This window comes from Somniosus microcephalus, chromosome 16 (genome assembly GCF_052327205.1).
Source record: "Somniosus microcephalus isolate GS21.2 chromosome 16, FLI_Smic_1.0, whole genome shotgun sequence".
Lineage (NCBI taxonomy): Eukaryota > Metazoa > Chordata > Chondrichthyes > Squaliformes > Somniosidae > Somniosus > Somniosus microcephalus.
The window spans coordinates 105620802-105640099 of record NC_141002.1 but is presented as its reverse complement, the minus strand read 5'-3'; positions in this window follow the sequence as shown (position 1 = coordinate 105640099).

Sequence of the window (19298 nt, the reverse complement as noted above, 5' to 3'; positions counted from 1 at the left end):
CCTTTCGTGGTTGAATGTGATGCCTCGGAGGTGGCGATCTCGGCTACTCTGAATCAGGAAGGTCGTCCTGTAGCATTTATGTCCAGGACCTTACAAGGTGCCGAGCTACATTATCCTCCGGTTGAGAAAGAAGCCACAGCCATCATAGAGGCAGTACGGAAGTGGAACCATTTTCTAGCTCGCCAGCACTTTACATTGATCACGGACCAACGATCAGTCGCCTTCATGCTCGATAATCGAAAACGAACCAAAATTAAGAATAATAAAATACAACTTTGGAGGATGGAACTGGCCTCTTTTGGTTATACCATTCTCTATCGGCCTGGCAAGGAGAATGTGGCCCCGGACACCCTCACACGGGCATTCTGCTCCACTATGTCATCCTCCACTCTCATGGATGTCCACAATGGTTTGTGTCATCCTGGCGTTACGCACATGCTACATTTCGTACGATCACGGAATCTCCCTTTTTCCACTGGAGATGTAAAGAAAATATGCTCAGAATGCCGGCTTTGTGCGGAATTAAAACCTCAGTTCTTCCGCCCCTCAGATGGTATACTCATACATGCAACCCAACCGATGCAACGACTTAGCATCGATTTTAAGGGCCCAGTGCCCTCTTCAACTCGGAACACATATTTGCTCACCATGATCGACGAATATTCACGTTTTCCGTTTGCCTTCCCCTGCTCCAATATGCTGGCGTCCACAGTAATCTGCTGCCTTGAGCAGGTATTTTCTCTCTGTGGCATGCCGGCTTATATTCACTCAGATCGGGGTCCATCCTTTGTGTCAAGGGAACTCAAGGACTACCTCTCAGAACGGGGAATTGCTACAAGCAAAACAACACCATACCATCCCATCGGAAATGGGCAGGTAGAGAGGTATAACGGTATCATCTGGAATTCCGTACGTCTCGCTTTAAGATCTCGGGGCCTACCAGACCAGCAATGGGAAACAGTGCTTCCGGATGCATTGCACTCTATACGGTCCCTGCTTTCTACAGCCACAAATACTACACCTCATGAGCGGTTCTTTGGATTCCAGCGTCGCTCATCTCATGGGACATCACTCCCGTCATGGTTAACTACTCCTGGACCTGTATTACTCTGAAGATACGTTCGGACGTCTAAAAATGACCCTCTTGTAGACGAGGTCGAACTAACCGATGTCAACCCCACCTATGCAAACATACAATATTCCGACGGCCGAGAATCTACCGTATCATTACGGGATCTGGCTCCCTGCCCACCAGGACCTAGTGGGACATCGGGTGATGGCATTTCACCAGGAAACTCTTGGGACCTATCGGGTACCCCTCTCCAGGATCCTGATCAGACACCAACTAGCTTGGTGCTGGTAGAACCCCGTGCTCAAGGTTGCGACCCTCCCAGTACCGCGCATGAAAGTACTGATCCGCCACAGACCAGCTCTGCACCTCCCTCTGAACAGAGGCAGTCCGACTTTGAACCTATTGGGGCTCGTACTCGAAGCCATGATCTCCCCGACCCTTCACAGGGCAATCCAGGCCACACAGACTCTGACCAATGGCCAACCGCATGTAAGCGGACCAGCGACCCTCTACGACGGGAATCCAAACGGGTGCGACTCTTCCTTGTTCGGCGGCTGCGGACCAAAAGGTAGACCACAGCCTCCTAATCCTGCAGGAGGGAAGAATGTGATAAAAATGATAACTTCCGGGAAGTTATGTCATCACTTCCTGTGAACTATGAACTATGAACTATGAACTGTGTACATACCTCACTTCCTGTCATATGTCACTTCCTGTTGGACTGGTATAAATACTGGTCTGTTCAGTATTGTAAGAGGCTTCTACCAGAGGCATGGTAAAGACCTCTCTTGTGTATATAGTGTGTTTATAAGTTACTTAAAGCTTACTTTAAAGTTACTTGATGGTAAGTCTCCTTTTTCTTACATCATAGAGTCCCAATCTTCTCAACCTCTCCTCATATGTCCACCCCCTCATCCCCGGGATTAACCGAGTGAACCTTCTTTGTACTGACTCGAGAGCAAGTATGTCTTTTCTTAAGTATGGACACCAAAACTGTATGCAGTATTCCAGGTGCGGTCTCACCAATACCTTGTACAACTGAAGCAATACCTCCCTATTTTTATATTCTACCCCCCTAGCAATGAAAGCCAACATTCCATTGGCCTTCTAAATCACTTGCTGCACCTGCATACTAACCTTTTGAGTTTCGTGCACCAGGACCCCCAGATCCCTTTGTACTTCAGTACTTTCCAGTTTCTTGCCATTAAGATAATAACTTGCTCTATGATTTTTCCTGCCAAGGTGCATAACCTCACACTTTCCAGTATTGTATTCCATCTGCCAAATCTCTGCCCACTTACTTAGCCTGTCTATGTCCCCTTGCAGGTTTTTTATGTCCTCCTCACTAACTACTTTCCCTCCCATCTTAGTATCATCTGCAAACTTTGATATGTTACACTCGGTCCCCTCCTCCAAATCGTTAATATAGATTGTAAAGAGTTTGGGACCCAGCACTGACCCCTGCGGAACACCACTAGTTACTGGTTGCCAGTCTGAGAATGAACCATTTATCCGAACTCTCTGCCTTCTATTAGATAGCCAATCCTCTATCCATGCCAGAATATCACCCCCAATCCCGTGATTTTTTATCTTAAGCAATAATCTTTTGTGTGGCACCTTGTCAAATGCCTTTTGGAAGTCTAAGTATACTATGTCCACTGGTTCCCCTTTATCCACCCTATATGTTACTTCCTCAAAGAACTCCAGCAAATTTGTCAAACATGACTTCCCCTTCATAAAGCCATGCTGACTTTGTCCTATTAAATTATGATTATCCAAATGTCCTGTTACTGTCTCCTTAATAATGGACTCCAAAATTTTACCTACCACAGATGTTAGGCTAACCGGTCTATAGTTTCCAGCCTTCTGTCTACTGCCCTTTTTAAATAAGGGTGTTACATTAGCAGTTTTCCAGTCTGCCGGGACCTTTGCTGAGTCCAGGGAGTTTTGGAAAATTATTACCAATGCATCCACAATCCCTACGGTCACTTCCCTCAAGACCCTAGGATGTAAGCCATCAGGTCCAGGTGATTTATCCGCCTTGAGTCCCATTATTTTACCGAGTACCACTTCTTTAGTGATTTTGATCGTGTTTAGCTCCTCCCCCCCTATAGCCCCCTGTTTGTCCAGTGTTGGGATATTCTTAGTGTCCTCTACTGTAAAGATTGATACAAAATATTCATTCAGTGTTTTTGCCATCTCCATATTTCCCACCAGTAATTTCCCGGTCTCATCCTCTAAGGGACCAACATTTACTGTAGCCACCCTTTTTCTTTTTATATAACTATAAAAACTCTTACTATCTGTTTTTATATTTTTTGCTAATTTACTTTCATAATCTATCTTCCCTTAATCAATCTTTTTGTTATTTTTTGCTGTCTTTTAAAGTTTTCCCAATCCTCTATCCTCCCACTAGATTTGGCTACCTTATATGCCCTTGTTTTTAGTCGAATACTATCCTTAATTTCTTTACTTAGCCACGGATGGCTGTCTTTTCTTTTACACCCTTTTCTTCTCAGTGGAATATATATTTTTTGGAAGTTGCAAAATAACTCCTTAAATATACACCACTGATCATGTATCGTCTTACCCTTTAATCTATTTTCCCAATCCACTCTACTCAATTCCGCTCTCATACCTTCATAGTCTCCTTTATTCAAGCTAGCACGCTTGTTTGAGATCCAACCTTCTCACGCTCTAATTGAATATGGAATTCAACCATGTTATGGTCACTCATTCCAAGGGGATCCTTTACTTGGACATTTTTAATTAATCCTGTCTCATTACACAGGACCAGATCTAAGGTTGCTTGCCCCCTGGTCGGTTCAGTTACATACTGCTCAAGAAACCCATCCCTAATACACTCAATGAACTCATCCTCAAGGCAGCCCTGCCCAATTTGATTTGTCCAATCAATATGATAGTTAAAATCACCCATAATTATAGATGTTCCCTTATTACAAGCCTCAACTATTTCCTGATTGATACTCCGTCCAACAGAGTTGCAACTGATTGGAGGCCTATAGACTACGCCCACTAGTGTTTTTTTCCCCTTATTATTCCTTATCTCCACCCAAACTGTTTCATTATCCTGATCTTTTGACCCAATATCAATTCTCTGTATTACAGTGATTCCTTCCTTTATTAACATAGCCACCCCACCTCCCCTTCCTTCCTGCCTGTCCTTCATGATCGTTAAATAACCTGGTATGTTTAATTCCCAGGCATTGTCACCCTGCAGCCATGTTTCTGTAATGGCCACAAGATCATACCCATATGTAGTTATTTGTGCCATTAACTCGTCTATTTTGTTACGAATGCTACGTGCATTCAGATAGAGAACTTTCAAATATGTTTTGTGACACTTAGTTCCTGCTTTTGCCCTTTTTATTACTTTACCTTTTACTCCATACCTTATGCCCCTTCCTGACACGCTCTGGTTTTTAATTTCCCCACTGCTACCTAAGTCTATGACCTTCTCTGTTGTCATTTTTATTATTTGCTCGCTAGGAACCTCACCCCCACTAGTAAGTTTAAAGCCCTCTCTACAGCCCTAGTTATATGATCCGCCAGGACTCTAGTCCCAGCACTGGCCAAGTGAAGCCCGTCCCAACGGAACAGCTCCCTCCTGCCCCAGTACTGGTGCCAGTGTCCCAGGAAGCAAAACCCATTTCTCCCACACCAGTCTTTGAGCCACGCATTTAACTCTCTAATTTTATTTGTCCTAGCCAAATTCGTTCGTGGCTCAGGTAATAATCCAGAGATTATTACCCTTGAGGTTCTGTTTTTTAATTTGACCCCTAGCTGCTCATACTCCTTTAACAGAACTGGCTTCCTAGTCCTATCTACGTCATTTGTACTAACATGGACCACGACAACTGGATCCACCCCCTCCCACTGCAAGTTTCTTTGCAGCCCAGAGGAGATTTCCTTAACCCTGGCACCGGGTAGGCAACACAGCCTTCGGGACTCTCGCTCTCAGCTGCAGAGAACTCTATCTATCCCCCTAATAATACTATCCCCTACCACTACAACATTTCTATTTACTCCCCCCTCTTGAATGGCCCCCTGTTCCACGGTGCTGTGGCCAGGTTGCTCATCCTCCCTGCAGTCCCTGCTCCTGTCCACACAGGGAGTAAGAACCTCAAACCTGTTGGACAAGAGCAAGGGCTGCGGCTCCTCCAGCTCTACCTCCTGGATCCCCGTACCTGCCTCACTCTTAGTCACACCGTCCTGTCCCTGACCATGGGCTACATCTGAATTAATTAACTTCATAGGTGTGACCACCTCCTGATACACAGAGTCCAGGTACTTCTCCCCCTCCCTGATGTGTCACAGTGTCTGAAGCTCAGACTCCAGCTCATCAACATGGAGCTGGAGTTCCTGTAGCAGCAGACACTTGTCACAGACGTAATCACCGTGAGCCTCAATGGGGTTCACCGGCTCCCACATCTCGCAACAGTAACACATCACCTGCTCCATTCTATGTAATTAATTAAATTTTTTATTGTTAGTTATGGACACCCTCTGCCCGATTTTAGATGCTAGTATCCCCTTTAATTAATTGGATTTAAATTAAATCAATCCCTCTCGTTACACCAGTTAAATGGTTTACCAACAGTCACTCTGCACCAGAAAGGCCTTATTAACTACAACCCACAGAGTTAAAGTTTGAAAAGAGCACCTAACACCCCACTTACCCTATCTCACATGTACCCAAACTCAGAGCACTCTTTGATGACTCGCACTCAGTGCTTGCTCGCACTAGGACTGGTCTTTTTATACTGTTTGTTTGTTTACAGCCAAATGAGTCACCCCTGCTGATTGGTTAGAAAACTGGTTTCCACTGCCTGCTGTGCCAATTTACTCCTACTGCAGTGTAACCTTGTTTTAGTCTTCTTAAACCAACAGAATCCCAAATATTTAACTTTTCCCCTTTACTTAAACTGCTTAAGTAATCTTATCAAGAATGATTTAAAGAGAAATAACAATTAAAGAACTCTCACACTTACCCAAACTCAGAGCACTCTTTGATGACTCTCTAGAGAAATGCAAGTCTTTCTTTCATTGTATGGGGCTATCTGGTGGGAGTGTGGTTTGGCTAATTAACCTGTACTGTGTGTAATTTTGAGTACTCTCGCTTTAAAAAGGCATTGGTGGTTTAGAAAGGGACCAGTGACATTCTGGGACTTGGAGCTCTATGAAGGACAGCATATGGAACCGAGCTACTGTGAGATATTCTGATTGATAGTTTATAGAGTTCAGACCCGTGGAACAGACAACACGAGACAAAGACTTCAGGGTAAACAATTCTTTACTTAAAGTCAGCAAGAGGTTACAAGTAAGTACCAAATACAAACCCGTACTCAAATCATTTACTTATTACAAGCAAGCACGCATGAATCTAAAACCATTTACTTTAAGCTCATGTGATCATAAGTAACCACATAGACACTAACACCAGTGAGAGGTCAATTCAGCGACGACTAGAATAATGGCCCAGAAATTCGGATCGGGGGCTTCCCGCGGGTGCAAGCCCCCGACCTACACTTACCTATCGCGCCGACATTTGAGACCTGGGCCTGCGTGGATTTCCGCTCTGTGACCCGGTCCAGCTCCCGGCGCACTGCTTGCATGATCCAGCGGCGTAGTTAGTTCGATGAGCCGGCTGGGATCACGTGAGCACTGGGCAACCAATCGGAGGTTGCAAAAGTTCATTCATGAGTTTGATAGTAAGAGCTGTCAAACTCATGAAAACTCCGGGTGCCCAAAACAGTACTTAAACTTCAAATAAAAGTTAAAAAAACATCCCACTAAATAAATGAACTATGAATAACTGTAAAAAAACTATTTTAAACAATTAATCAAATTTTTGAAAAAAATAATTTTTTAACAAATCGGGTCTAAAAATACACTTACCTTACTGTAAATTCTTTAAAAATAATAAACCTGTGGAAAAAAATTTCTAAATTTTATTAATAGACCACTTACCTTTTAAAACTAAGTACTTACGTCTGCTTTTTTCACGTGTAAAAACCGGAGGCCTTTACACACGGGCAACTCTTTAAAAAAAAAAGGAATTTTTTCCTTTATACCTGAAACGTCGCGCACGTGCTACCTGAAACGTCGCACACGTTCCGCCTCTTAACCCCTTGCTTCAGAGGACAGGAAATGCCGGTTTTCAGTGCATGCGCTGTGCATCCTGAAAACCGGCACTTCCATCGGGCCCACGCGTGAGTACCCCGTCCGTACTCACGCATTGGGACCCGAATTACTGGGTCATTGGCTTTAACTGGCAACTGACCAGGTTGCCCACGACTGGAGTCACGAGTGCCAGTCTACAACATCTCTGATACCCCAAAACTTGGCGACTCGCCCACAACACTCGTGTCCCAAACTGTGTGAATAACGTCATTTTTCTCTCTCTCACTTTCTATCTGTTTTGACACTTAGTTAACCAAGGCCAGACATTCAAGGATTGGAGAGAGTCGTTGTTTTCACATCTGGAGGTTGTTGACTCGTGGTTCTCACAGAATTTTTAAGATCTTATCTTTCGTAGGAAAGAACCCAGCGCATCATTTATTTTACAAATGTCTTTAGCTGAGCACTCCCTTGTCCTCAAAGCTTGTCGGAACATTTGGTCACTTTTAGGTTCAGTCACGCGGTATATTCTTACACTGCTGCATGAATGGAAGTATGATCCAGGTCTTTAAGAGGCCACGAGGAAAGCAGGTGTTAGAAGGTTTTTAAACTGAATTGTGATTGAAGAACATGAGGACAGATTCATAAAATAACACGTTTCAATCAAAACTGCAGATTGGAATCTTTGCCAGAGTATCGGTCTTGTCGAATGATATGTTGATTAACTCCTTTAAAAAAAAAATCTGGATTAATATAAAATGCTAAGTTGAAGAAGCATTTATACTGCATATACTGATTCCCTGAGAAACATCTCCAAGGATGTGAGGCACTTGCTGTTGAAGTAGGCAAATGTAATAGCCAAACTGCACACAAGAGATGAATGAGCAATTAATTTGCTTTATCCATTCACGGGATGTGGGCGTCGCTGGCAAGGCCAGCATTTATTGCTCATTCCTAGTCACACTTGAGAAGGTGGTGGTGAGCCTGTGAAGGAATAGCCATGATTCAGAGAAATACATGATACTATGAACAGAATTCTGATATTAATACAGAATATACTGGGATTAAAAGTCTGGAAAGCCTTGGAGACAAGGCTGTGAAAAGAAATACAGGCTTCTGAGAAATGATCAGTTGATAACAAGCTTTGAAATGGGAATTAGTTAAATATTCTAAAACAATGAAAGATTGAAGCAAACCATTGGCGCTTCCGAAAGGTCTACGGTTTGCAACCAACACAATGAGAATGCCCAGTTTAAAGTGTAAAGAGCTAACACGATAAAACAGAATCACAAATATTAAAAGAGGTATGTGCCTGTGATGAAATATTCCATTCATCACTCATCAGTATTTCTCTGCCTGTGACTGTGGTTGGTTTCAGTTTCATTTCCATTGTATTGTACTGTGTGTAGGGCTCCGCCCATACCTGGCTCCTATGTAAGCTGGCCCAGCCTGCAGCACATCCAGTACGGCAGACCTCTGGATGGAAGATACATTCTCCTCTGTGTGTTACCTTCTAAGTCAATAAAAGCCTTGTTTTGTTTCGCTAACATCGAGTCTCGGATTTATTGAGGCACATCAGTGCCTTTGAAAAAATGACATCAAGTAAAAGAAACATTTGCTGGCCATAGTTTTATGTTAAACTTGGATGACATGAAACACGATTAAATATGCAACCAATTGAGATAGCTAGAAATGCATGAACCACTCTGGTCAAAGTGTCTTTAGTATAGACATAGTAAAACCATACCAACAAGGACACTTTGAAGATATGACTTCAATAGATACACCAAGCAATTGTATTGTGTTTGTATTAAACTTGAAGCAGAACGGAGTCACAGGGCAGGATTTTAACTCAGGTGCGGGTTGGTGTCGTGTTATCTGCATTTCGTGTTATCCACCCGAATCGAAATGGATGTGGGAGATTGATGCAATTTTAACTTAATTGTCCAATTAAATTCCAATGTGTGGGAACTCTTGGCAAATGGGTTTTTCATGACTGAAAGTTGCCTCCGATGACGTCATCATTGCTGCTGCATTTAAGGTCCACAGCAAGCCTTGCTTCTTCTGCAGGCTGCCAAGCCTTCTCCGTTTGGTGTGAGAGGGACCTTCAACAAGGATGACAAGTGGGAGGCCCAGATCAGCTCATCACTTCGACGAGGTGGCCCTGCAGGCACTGGTGGATGGGGCTAGGGCCAACAGGGAGGTGCTCTTCCCTTCCTCAGGGAGGAAGAGGCCTCTCAAACAGACTGAGGCAGTGTGGATGCAGGTGGCTGAGGAGGTCAACTCCTTCGGAGTCACATGAAGAACGTGGATTCAGTGCTGGAAAAGATTCCATGACCTTCAGCGCACTGGAAAGGTGAGTATGAATTTCCCATCACCCTCAATCTGATCTCCATTGCCTTTCCTCACCAGCACTCAGCTTCATCAATCTCTTCCTCCACATCCCATTTGACACTGACAACCATGCACCCTTACCCATTCCCTCTCTCGCTATGGTCACATTCACATAACTATTCGACCATGCAGCCCTTACATTCCCTATCATTGTGATGCTTTTAACACAACTGACAACACACTTGGTCTTGCAAACTCACTCCATCTTTGTCTCTGTTACGTCCGTGTATAATAAGAAACGGACTGAGGAGAACGGTACAACAGGTATTTACTCAACGTGGTTCAAACTGCAACTGATCTGTACAGATTACTACTCAGCATTATATACAGGTGTGGTCACTGCTGGTACTACAGTATACATGAGCTGTACAAAGTAGTTCCCCCCTTAAAGGTACATACTTTACAATTCCTCCCCTTTTAGATTAACAGTACCATAACACTCATTTAACAATTAAATATCAAACTAATTACAATTAACACTTTTAACATGCAACATTAGCTGAAAATAGTCTATTTATAAATTCAGTCTTTGGGGAGGCTTCCTGATCCTTTCTGGATAGCGCCTTTTTTGTCTTGCTCTTGGTGCAGAGGCGATTCTGGCCCCGTGTCGTCGGTTGGTTCATCAGCTTCCGATGCTACTGTTTCTGGGGTAGATGCGACCTGTACGTCGGGTTCATCACCAGGTACGTATGGGCGAGGCATGGGGTTGACTTGTTCCTGTGACTCTAGGATCTGGTCAGCATGGCGTCTCATGATGCTCTCCCCAACGTCCACTGTGTACATTAGTGGGCCCTGCCGTCTGCATATCGTTCCTGGCTGCCATTTTTCTGTTCGGTAGTCGCGGGCCAAGACTGGTTGCCCTACATTGAAGCTCCTTGTTGGCTTCTCATGGATATGCTGGAATTGCTTACTCTCAACATCTCTTCGTACGTTTGGTCTGAGCAAATCCAGGCGAGATCTTAACCTTTGGTTAAAGAACATCATGGCTGGGGCCTGGTTGGTGACTGCATGTGTTGCATTCCGGTAGGTGAACAGGAAATTGTCCACCTTGTGCTGCAGCGGAATGTTGTCATTGTACATAGCCTTTATTGCCTTCTTAAAGGTTTATACGAACCTCTCAGCCAATCCATTTGTGGCTGGATGATACGGGGCGGATGTGTAATGCCTTACCCCATTCTTTTTCAAGAACCTCCGGAACTCTTCAGACACAAACTGTGGTCCGTTGTCGGAGCAAATCTGTTCTGGCAAGCCATTCCTGGCAAAAATGGTCCGTAGGGCTGCAATAGTTTTCTCCGTGGTGGTGGAGGACATTTTGATGACCTCAGGCCATTTCGAGTGCGCATCCACGGCTATTAAAAACATTGAGTCCATGAATGGACCAGCAAAGTCAATATGCACCCGTTGCCATGGAGATGAGGGCCACTCCCATGGGTGTAGAGGGGCCTGTGGTGGTGCATTTTGGACTTTCTGGAATCCTGAGCAGCTCTTGGTCAGGTCCTCAATTTGTTTATTGATTCCCGGCCACCACACATAAGCCCTGGCTAGGCTTTTCATTTTTACCCCTCCCAGATGACCCTCATGAAGCTCATTGAGCACTCTATCCCTTAACTTGGGTGGAATTACCACTCGGGATCCACACATCAAGGCCCCCCGGCACACTGACAGCTGTTCTCTCCTTGTCGAGAATGCTGGCAACAGTGACTCGCCATGTGCTGGCCATCCCTTCACCGTCAAATCATATACCCGAGACAGTGTCGGGTCATTTCGGGTTTCCTTTTCGATACAAGCGTTAGTTACCGGTAGGTATTCAACTATAGTCGAATGGAATATTTCGACAGGATCCACTGCTGGTGCTTCCTCCGCAGCAGGCAGTGGCAGGCGTGATAGCCCATCAGCATTTCCATGCTGTTTCGTGCCCTTATATTCAATCTCATAGTGGTGCGCCCCTCGAAAAAGTGACCATCTTTGTAGTCGTTGCGCAGTCATCACCGGAACGCCCTTCTTCGGATTAAAAATGGATACAAGAGGCTGGTGATCCGTCAGCAAGGTGAATTTCTGCCCGTGCAGATAGTGATTGAACTTTTTCACTCCCCACACTAGGCTGAGGGCCTCCCTGTCAATCTGGGCATAGTTATGCTCGGCTGAGGTTAGTGATCGTGACGCAAAGGATATTGGCCTCTCTGAGCCGTCCGAGAATTTGTGCGACAGCCCCGCCCCAATGCCATAGGGTGACGCATCACATGCCAACCGAATTGGTAATGCTGGGTTGTAATGGGCCAATACCTCTTTCGATGTGATTAATGCTTTGCTCTTCTGGAAAGCTCGTCTACATTCGTCATTCCACTTCCATGGCACCCCAGTTTGCAGTAGGGTGTTCAGTGGGTGTAGTATTGTAGACAAATTTGGCAAGAACTTATGGTAGTAGTTTACCAGCCCGAGGAACCACCTCAGCTGTGACACATTTTCCGGTGCTGGAGCCTTGACTACTGCCTCAATCTTCTCTGGGGACCCCTCTTTATTGATAACATGGCCACAATATGAGATCTGTTTGCTAAAAAACTCGCATTTGGGGCGGTTAGCTCGGAGCCCATATTCCTGCAATCTAGTGAGCACCTGCTCCAGGTTGGCAAGGTGATTACTGTCATTTTCACCCATGACCAGGATGTCGTCCAAATAACACTGGGTCCCTGGGATCCCTTGCAGGACTTGTTCCATTGCCCTCTGCCAAATAGCCGGAGCTGATGCTACCCCGAATACCAGCCGGTTGTATTGATAGAGACCTTTATGGGTGTTGATTGTGAGGTATTTTTTTGATGCTTCTTCTACCTCCATTTGCAGATACGCCTGGGCCAGATCAATCTTAGTGAAGCGTTTCCCTCCAGATAGCGAGGCAAAAATATCTTCAATCCGCGGAAGTGGATATTGTACGGTGTGAAGGACCGGGTTCACTGTTACCTTAAAGTCCCCACAGACGCGAACCTTCCTTGGTTCCCCAGGCGTGCTGCTCAACGACTTTTTCATCACAGGGATGATGGGTGTAGCCCACTCGCTCCAGTCTACCTTGGACAGTACACCTGAACGTTCCAGACTCTCCAGCTCTGCTTCGACGGCTGGGTGGATTGCATAAGGTACCGGTCTGGCCTTAAAAAATTTGGGGCTTGCGTTTTCTTCAATTTTAATCATCGCTGTCATGCCTTTTAGTGTTCCGAGTCCTTGCTGGAACACTTCTTTCGCGTCAGTTAGGATCTTTGACATTCGCCACGTGTGACGTCGTCATCCTTTTTGTCAGCCACAGTCAGTGCCTGTATGGAATGACAATCCAGTTGTATTTTCCGGATCCATTCACGTCCCAGTAATGGTGGTCCTCCATCTTGTAATACATACAGGTCTAGTTTTGGTGTTTCCTTACCGTTATATATAACGGTCACCCTTATTTTTCCTTTGGGGTAGACTTTTTGCCCCGTGTACGTCTTCAAAATAATTTTTGTGTCTCTCAAGGGTATGTGTGAGAATAGCCGCTCGTAGTCCCATTGGTTTATGACTGTTAGAGCTGATCCTGTGTCCAATTCCATCTTTACCTGGACTCCTGCTATCTTGAGAGTGACCCAAATGGTTCGGTGATCCTCCGTTGTGATCACATTATGTAGTTTCAGACAACTCAGTTCCCTGCTTTCGGAGTCGTTATCACTCTTTTGTTCATCTGAACTATTCTCCGTTATCTTATGTATCTCCTTGTACTTCCTTTTGGTCGGTTTCTTATTGCTGGTTTGCTTTCCCGACCTGCAGACTCGTGCTATGTGTCCTACTTTTCCAAACTGTCTGCACACTTTGGCCTAGAAATTCATTGTAGCCACTTTTGGGGCGGTAAAGTTGGGCGGCCGCTAAAGTTTGCGCCCGCCGCCAAATCGAGGCCACTTCTCCGATATTCATTAGCTTCGCCCTAAGAGTTTGCTCGAGCGCTAAAAGTGGCGCTGCACGCTACTCTTTAGGCGCTAAGCCGGTGGGCCGGGGCGCTAAACCGGAAGTTGGGCGCAGGGCAGGTGCGGCGAGCTGCTGATTGACGGCAGACACTGTGGCTCCGGTGAGCTCTTAAAGGGGGAGGGTGGATTTGTTTTTTTGAAAGGCCGACACTGGTGTATTTGTGGTTTTGGGGAGGGTTTCTCTCCATCAGTTTGTTATGTGTTATCATCATCATCATCATCATCCTCCTCCTCCTCCTCCTCCTCCTCCTCCTCCTCCTCCTCCCCAGCCAGCCGTACCATTTCTAGTACAGGAGGGCCCTTTAATTTGCGCTCCCTGTGGCCCGCATCGGCTGTGTACCATTCCACTTCACAGTCGTTATGGCCGCCCGGCGCACAATGGGCCGGTGCGAGTGAAGTTCCGGTTCGGGGCGCACAAAGGGCGTTGCACTAGTAAATGACGTCATGATCTGCGCGCGCAGCAGGGCGCGCACTAAGACTTTGCGCCGGCGCTAAATGTGTACTGAAGTTGGGGCAAGGCGCAGATCGCGCTGCGCCTGGGCGCTAAGCGCCTAGCGCTCGAGATCTACTCCTCCTAAGGCGCTAACGGCTGGCGCACCCAACTGAATTTCGAGGCCTTTGTCTTTGAACCAGCAATCATTCTGGTTGTGTGTTGTTCTGCCGCAGCGATAGCACTTCTCTGTTCCATATGACATTTCGTTTGTGCCATATTCTTGCGGTCTCTGTTGTATCTCTGCAGTGCCCCGTGCTGCTGCTTCATATGATACCGCAATGCTGAAAGCCTTTTCCAGCATAAGGTCCTTTTCAGATAAAAGCCGTTTCTGGGTTCCTTGAATTTGAAGCCCGCACACAAACTGGTCCCTTAAGGTATCTGCCAGTCCCGCTCCAAACTGGCAGTGTTTCGATAGTTTGCGCAGTTCAGTTAAATAATCAGCATTGCTTTCATCCTTATGCTGGTTCCGTTTGTGAAACTTGAATCTTTCTGCTATCAGCAGCGGTGTGGAGTTTAAATGTTCCTTTAGTATCGTTACTATGTCTTCAAATCTCTTTTCCATTGGCTTCGTTGGGGTTACTAGATTTCGTAATAAACCATACGTCTTTGCACCCATTAAATTTAACAATACCGACGCTTTCTTGTCATCTAACACCTCATTTGCCTTGCAGTACACCTCTATTCGTTCGACATATGTATTCCAATCTTCGACTTCATTGTCAAATGCGGAGATACTGCCACTCATCGGCATTTTGGGTGTGGTTTAAAATGGCATCTCCCAATGGCTTAAAATGGCGTCTCCCACGCTTTCCTTCCTCCCCCGCTGCTGCCGACGCCGCTCCCGGCGGTCCTTGTGGCAATGGCGGCACCTCACGGGTTTCTGCGCGCCTCTCTCTCCCTCTCTCCGACGCTGCTCGGCCCCTGAACACCAGCTGCGCCCTGTGCGCTCTGCCCTCTCTCTCTCTCCCCCGTCGACACTGCTCGACCCTTTGCTGTGCCGCTCGGTCGGGCTCTGGCCCGCCGCCGTCCGGGAAGGGTCTGCGCACTACCTGTTGCCAGCCCGTTTCGCTGGACCACCTCGACTGGAAAGCCAAGCCTGGCTCTCGACAGCCTCCCCCGCAATTCTCGAGTCTCTGCTGGATGACTGGGCGGTTGCCCGTGGTCGACGCCCGAGTCTCTGGCCTTGACCTCCAATCCACTGATCTCCAGGAACAAATCCCCGGGAGCTGATGCAGAGTTGCAGGTAGGTTCGAACCTGCCTCGTCGCCAATGTTACGTCCGTGTATAATAAGAAATGGACTGAGGAGAACGGTACAACAGGTGTTTACTCAACGTGGTTCAAACTGCAACTGATCTGTACAGATTACTACTCAGCGTTATATACAGGTGTGGTCACTGCCGATACTACAGTATACATGAGCTGTACAAAGTAGTTCCCCCCTTAAAGGTACATACATTACAGTCTCCTTCTAAGTATCTATGCTATGCAATCTCTACACTCACTCCTTCATTCTCACTCAACCTCCACTTGTCTCCCTCATTGCAGGAAAAGAGAGCCCACAACAAAAGAGAGCAAGTGAGGACAGGAGGAGGGACAGCCTCAATAGCCCACCTGACCCCCTGGGAGGAGGCGGCACTCGAAATAGTGGGACTGGAGGATGATGGGCATGTGGGGGACGGACAGACGGGTGCAACACAGCAAGCTGGTGACAGAAAAGTTTCCCATCTCTCTCTTTGACATTGCATGAGTTGCTGATAATGATTGTGAAGCTCTAACAGATGGACTTATGAGCATCTGCCAAAAGCAATGTGCATGTAGCCTTGGCATCACATCTCTGACTCTTTCCTTTACTCCCCCACAGGTCCATCACAAGCATCCATCCCCACTAGCCAGGGAGAAGAGGCTGAGCAGCCAGACTCCTCAGAGGAAGCTGCAACCTCTGAGGGCACAGCATCACCAGAATTCTGCGCACCCAGCACAGACACTCACACCTCGGTGGGACCTTCGGGACATAGAGTAGTGTTGTTTCCTGGTGTATCACAGCTCACAAGTGAGCATCAGCAGATTGTGGAGACAGGGACAGCAGTGTAGAGTCCTAGTCGGAAGGCGCAGGACTCTACCAGCTCGGCTCAGCAGCATGTCGACCCTCTGCCTCTGGGTCCATCCATGAGATCAGAGGTGATGGAACTCCAGGCACAGATGCAGGAGTTTCTGGCAGGTTTTGTCTCTAGGGTCGCTGCGAGTGTGGAGCGAATGGAGGAGTCCATGGCGAACATGAGCAGAGCCTTTGTGGAGTAATTGGTGCATGAACGCATCACCACAGAAAGGATGGCTACCTCCGTGGAAATGATGGCTACCTCCGTGGTAAGGCTGGCTACCATAGAGGAGAGGATGGCTACGGCCATGGAGGAGCTTAGTCACCAGGGTATGGAAAACATGGTCATTGTTCAGAATAGAATGACATCTCTTGAGGAGCGATGGGCATCTATTGAACTGAGAAACCAGACCGTCATGGAAGTCCTTCTGAGTAGGACTGCCATTGCAGATACGGGTCCCCATGGCCCCCCTGATGTGCAGCAAGGTGCTCTCCAGCCACTTGCAGGCACTGAGGGGGACCTGACCCATGAGAGGGAGGTTGGTGGCAGACCTCAAGGAAGTGGGGGCTCCTCTCCAAGCGCTCACACTTCCATGCCACTGCAGAGCCCTTGGTCAGAGCCCCACCGGAGTCCACACCCAAGTGAGATCGGCGTCTCAACCCCTGCACAGCCGCAGGAGCAGCAGACTGTTGACGAGCCCTCACAGGCTTGCCACCCCAGAGGACGCCCGCCAAAGGTGTCGAGACAGGAGCAGCAGCAAAGTGTGCAAGGGGCCTCCACATCTGCTGAAGCTGTCTTGTTTTGCACACTTTGTACAAAAATAATAACTTGCAGGACAACGGAGTATTACAGTTTAACTCTTTTATTAAGCATTAGGTCTGATCTTACTCATAGCAGCACCGGTGGGAAAAGCCTGGCATTAGGACCCCTAGCCTGGGTCTTCCAAACAATAGTAGTCCTTTCAGATGCCTGCAGGCCAATGGCAACTCAGCATGTGATCACATGTGAATATAATAGGTATTCCTTACAGATGCCTGCGGGCCAATGATAATTCAATATGCAAATGTTACATCCCCTTTCTTTTAAAAGATAAATGTTATGCATTACTTTTAAACCTTTCTTCTACATAATGTTCTCGGTAGCATAAACATATAAGTAAACTCAGCATTTAACTAGCACTGAAAACATCTCAACGTTTCAATAACAATGTACAGTTTTTTTTAGGGCAGCGATCCGCCTACACCCTTTGACAGTTCACAAGTCAAGGATAACTCTAGGCTTGACCTCTCGTCCCGACCTTGTGTGGTATGAAACTGAGCATGCTCCTGAATCAGTCAACAATTCAGGTTCAGGTTTAGGTTCAGGTAAGTATGATGTGTTTTGTGTATTGCTCTGTTCATCACACTCTGTTGAACTGATCCTCTCGTCAGAATGACGGTGTTGTTCCTTGGTGTTCAGGAGGTGCCTGCGATTGTGGCGGTCCACCTGTCCTTCTGGGGTGCGGACGTGATACGATCGCTCAGTGTCAGCTGGCTGGATGATGACTGCTGGCTTCCAGTAGTCATGCTCCTGGATTCTGATGGATTCTCCATTGTGCAGCGGCGGCAGTAGTCTAGCTGACCTGTCATAGTATCTCTTTTGGTGTTGCTGTCTCTGTACAGGTTTTGCATGCACTTGCTTGCAGCTGATGACCTCTGGCTGCAGCTGCTGGTTGGTGCTTGGAAGGATTGAGCGAAGTCTGCGGCTCATCAACAGCTGTGCTGGTGACTTGAAGTTGTCAATCGGAGTGTTGCGGTACTCAAGGAGACTGATGTAGGGGTCTCTTTTGTCCGCTTTGGCGTTGTCCATGAGGGTTTTTGCAATCTGGACAGTTTTTTCAGCAAGGCCATTACTTTGAGGGTAATGTGGGCTTGATGTGACATGTGTGAAATCCCATGCCTTGGCAAACGACTCGAACTCTTTTGATTTGTATTGGGGGCCATTGTCTGAGACTAAAGTCGCTACCATGCCATGCCTGGAAAAGGCTGCCTTTAGCTTGTGGATCACAGCTGCAGATGTGGTGCTGTGAAGCTTGTCCAGTTCAAAAAATCTGCTGTAGTAATCAACAGTCACTATGTAATCCTCGTTGTTCCATGTGAACAGATCCGTTGCCGCGACCTGCCAGGGCCTGTCTGGGATATGGTGAGGTATCATGGGCTCTTTGACATTTGATGGGCGGCGTACTAGACAAATGGAACATTTTCCAATAATGTCCTCAATGTGTTTGCACATTCCGGGCCAAAACATAATGTCACGTGCTCTTTGTTTGCATTTTTCCATGCCCATATGTCCAGCATGAATTTTTGTCAACATCTCTTCTCTGAGACTGGTAGGAATGATGATTTTCTCCCCTTTGAAGACGAATCTGTTGATTTGTGACAGTTCGTCTCTGTGGTTCCAGAATTCAGATATGCTCTGAGGGCATTTCCTCCTTTCCTCAGGCCATCCTTCATGTATGACTTTGCTCAGCAGTGTGAGTTGTGCATCTTTCTCTGTTCCTGCTCGGATCCCCTTCAGTTTTGAGTCACTCACAGGTAAGTTGTTGTACACCATGTGCACCTGCACATCCATGCCTTCACTGAGGCTGCTGTCCTGGTAGCTAAGAGACTTCCTGGAGAGCGTGTCTGCGACAGGAATGTCTTTGCCTGGACGGTGAATGATTGTGAAGTCGTACTTCTGTAGCTGAAGGATCATTCTCTGTAGCCTTGGTGGGGCTGCAGATAGTGGTTTCCTCATGATTGACTCGAGGGGCTTGTGGTCGGATTCCACAATGACTTGTCGGCCATAGATGTACTGGTGGAAACGCTTACATCCAAACAGAATTGCATATAGCTCTTTCTCGATTTGAGCATAGTTGATTTCACTGTCTGTGAGAGATCTGGAAGCGTAGCCGATGGGCTTTCCTTCTTGCAGTAATACTGCGCCTAGTCCATACTTTGACACGTCCACTTGTAGTCTGAGCTCTTTGTTGGGGTCGAAGTAGGCAAGAACTGGTCCTGGTTCTCTGGTGATTAGGTCTTTCATTTTCTGAAATGCTGTGTCATGTTGTTTATCCCACAGGAACTCATTGGATTGTTTGAGC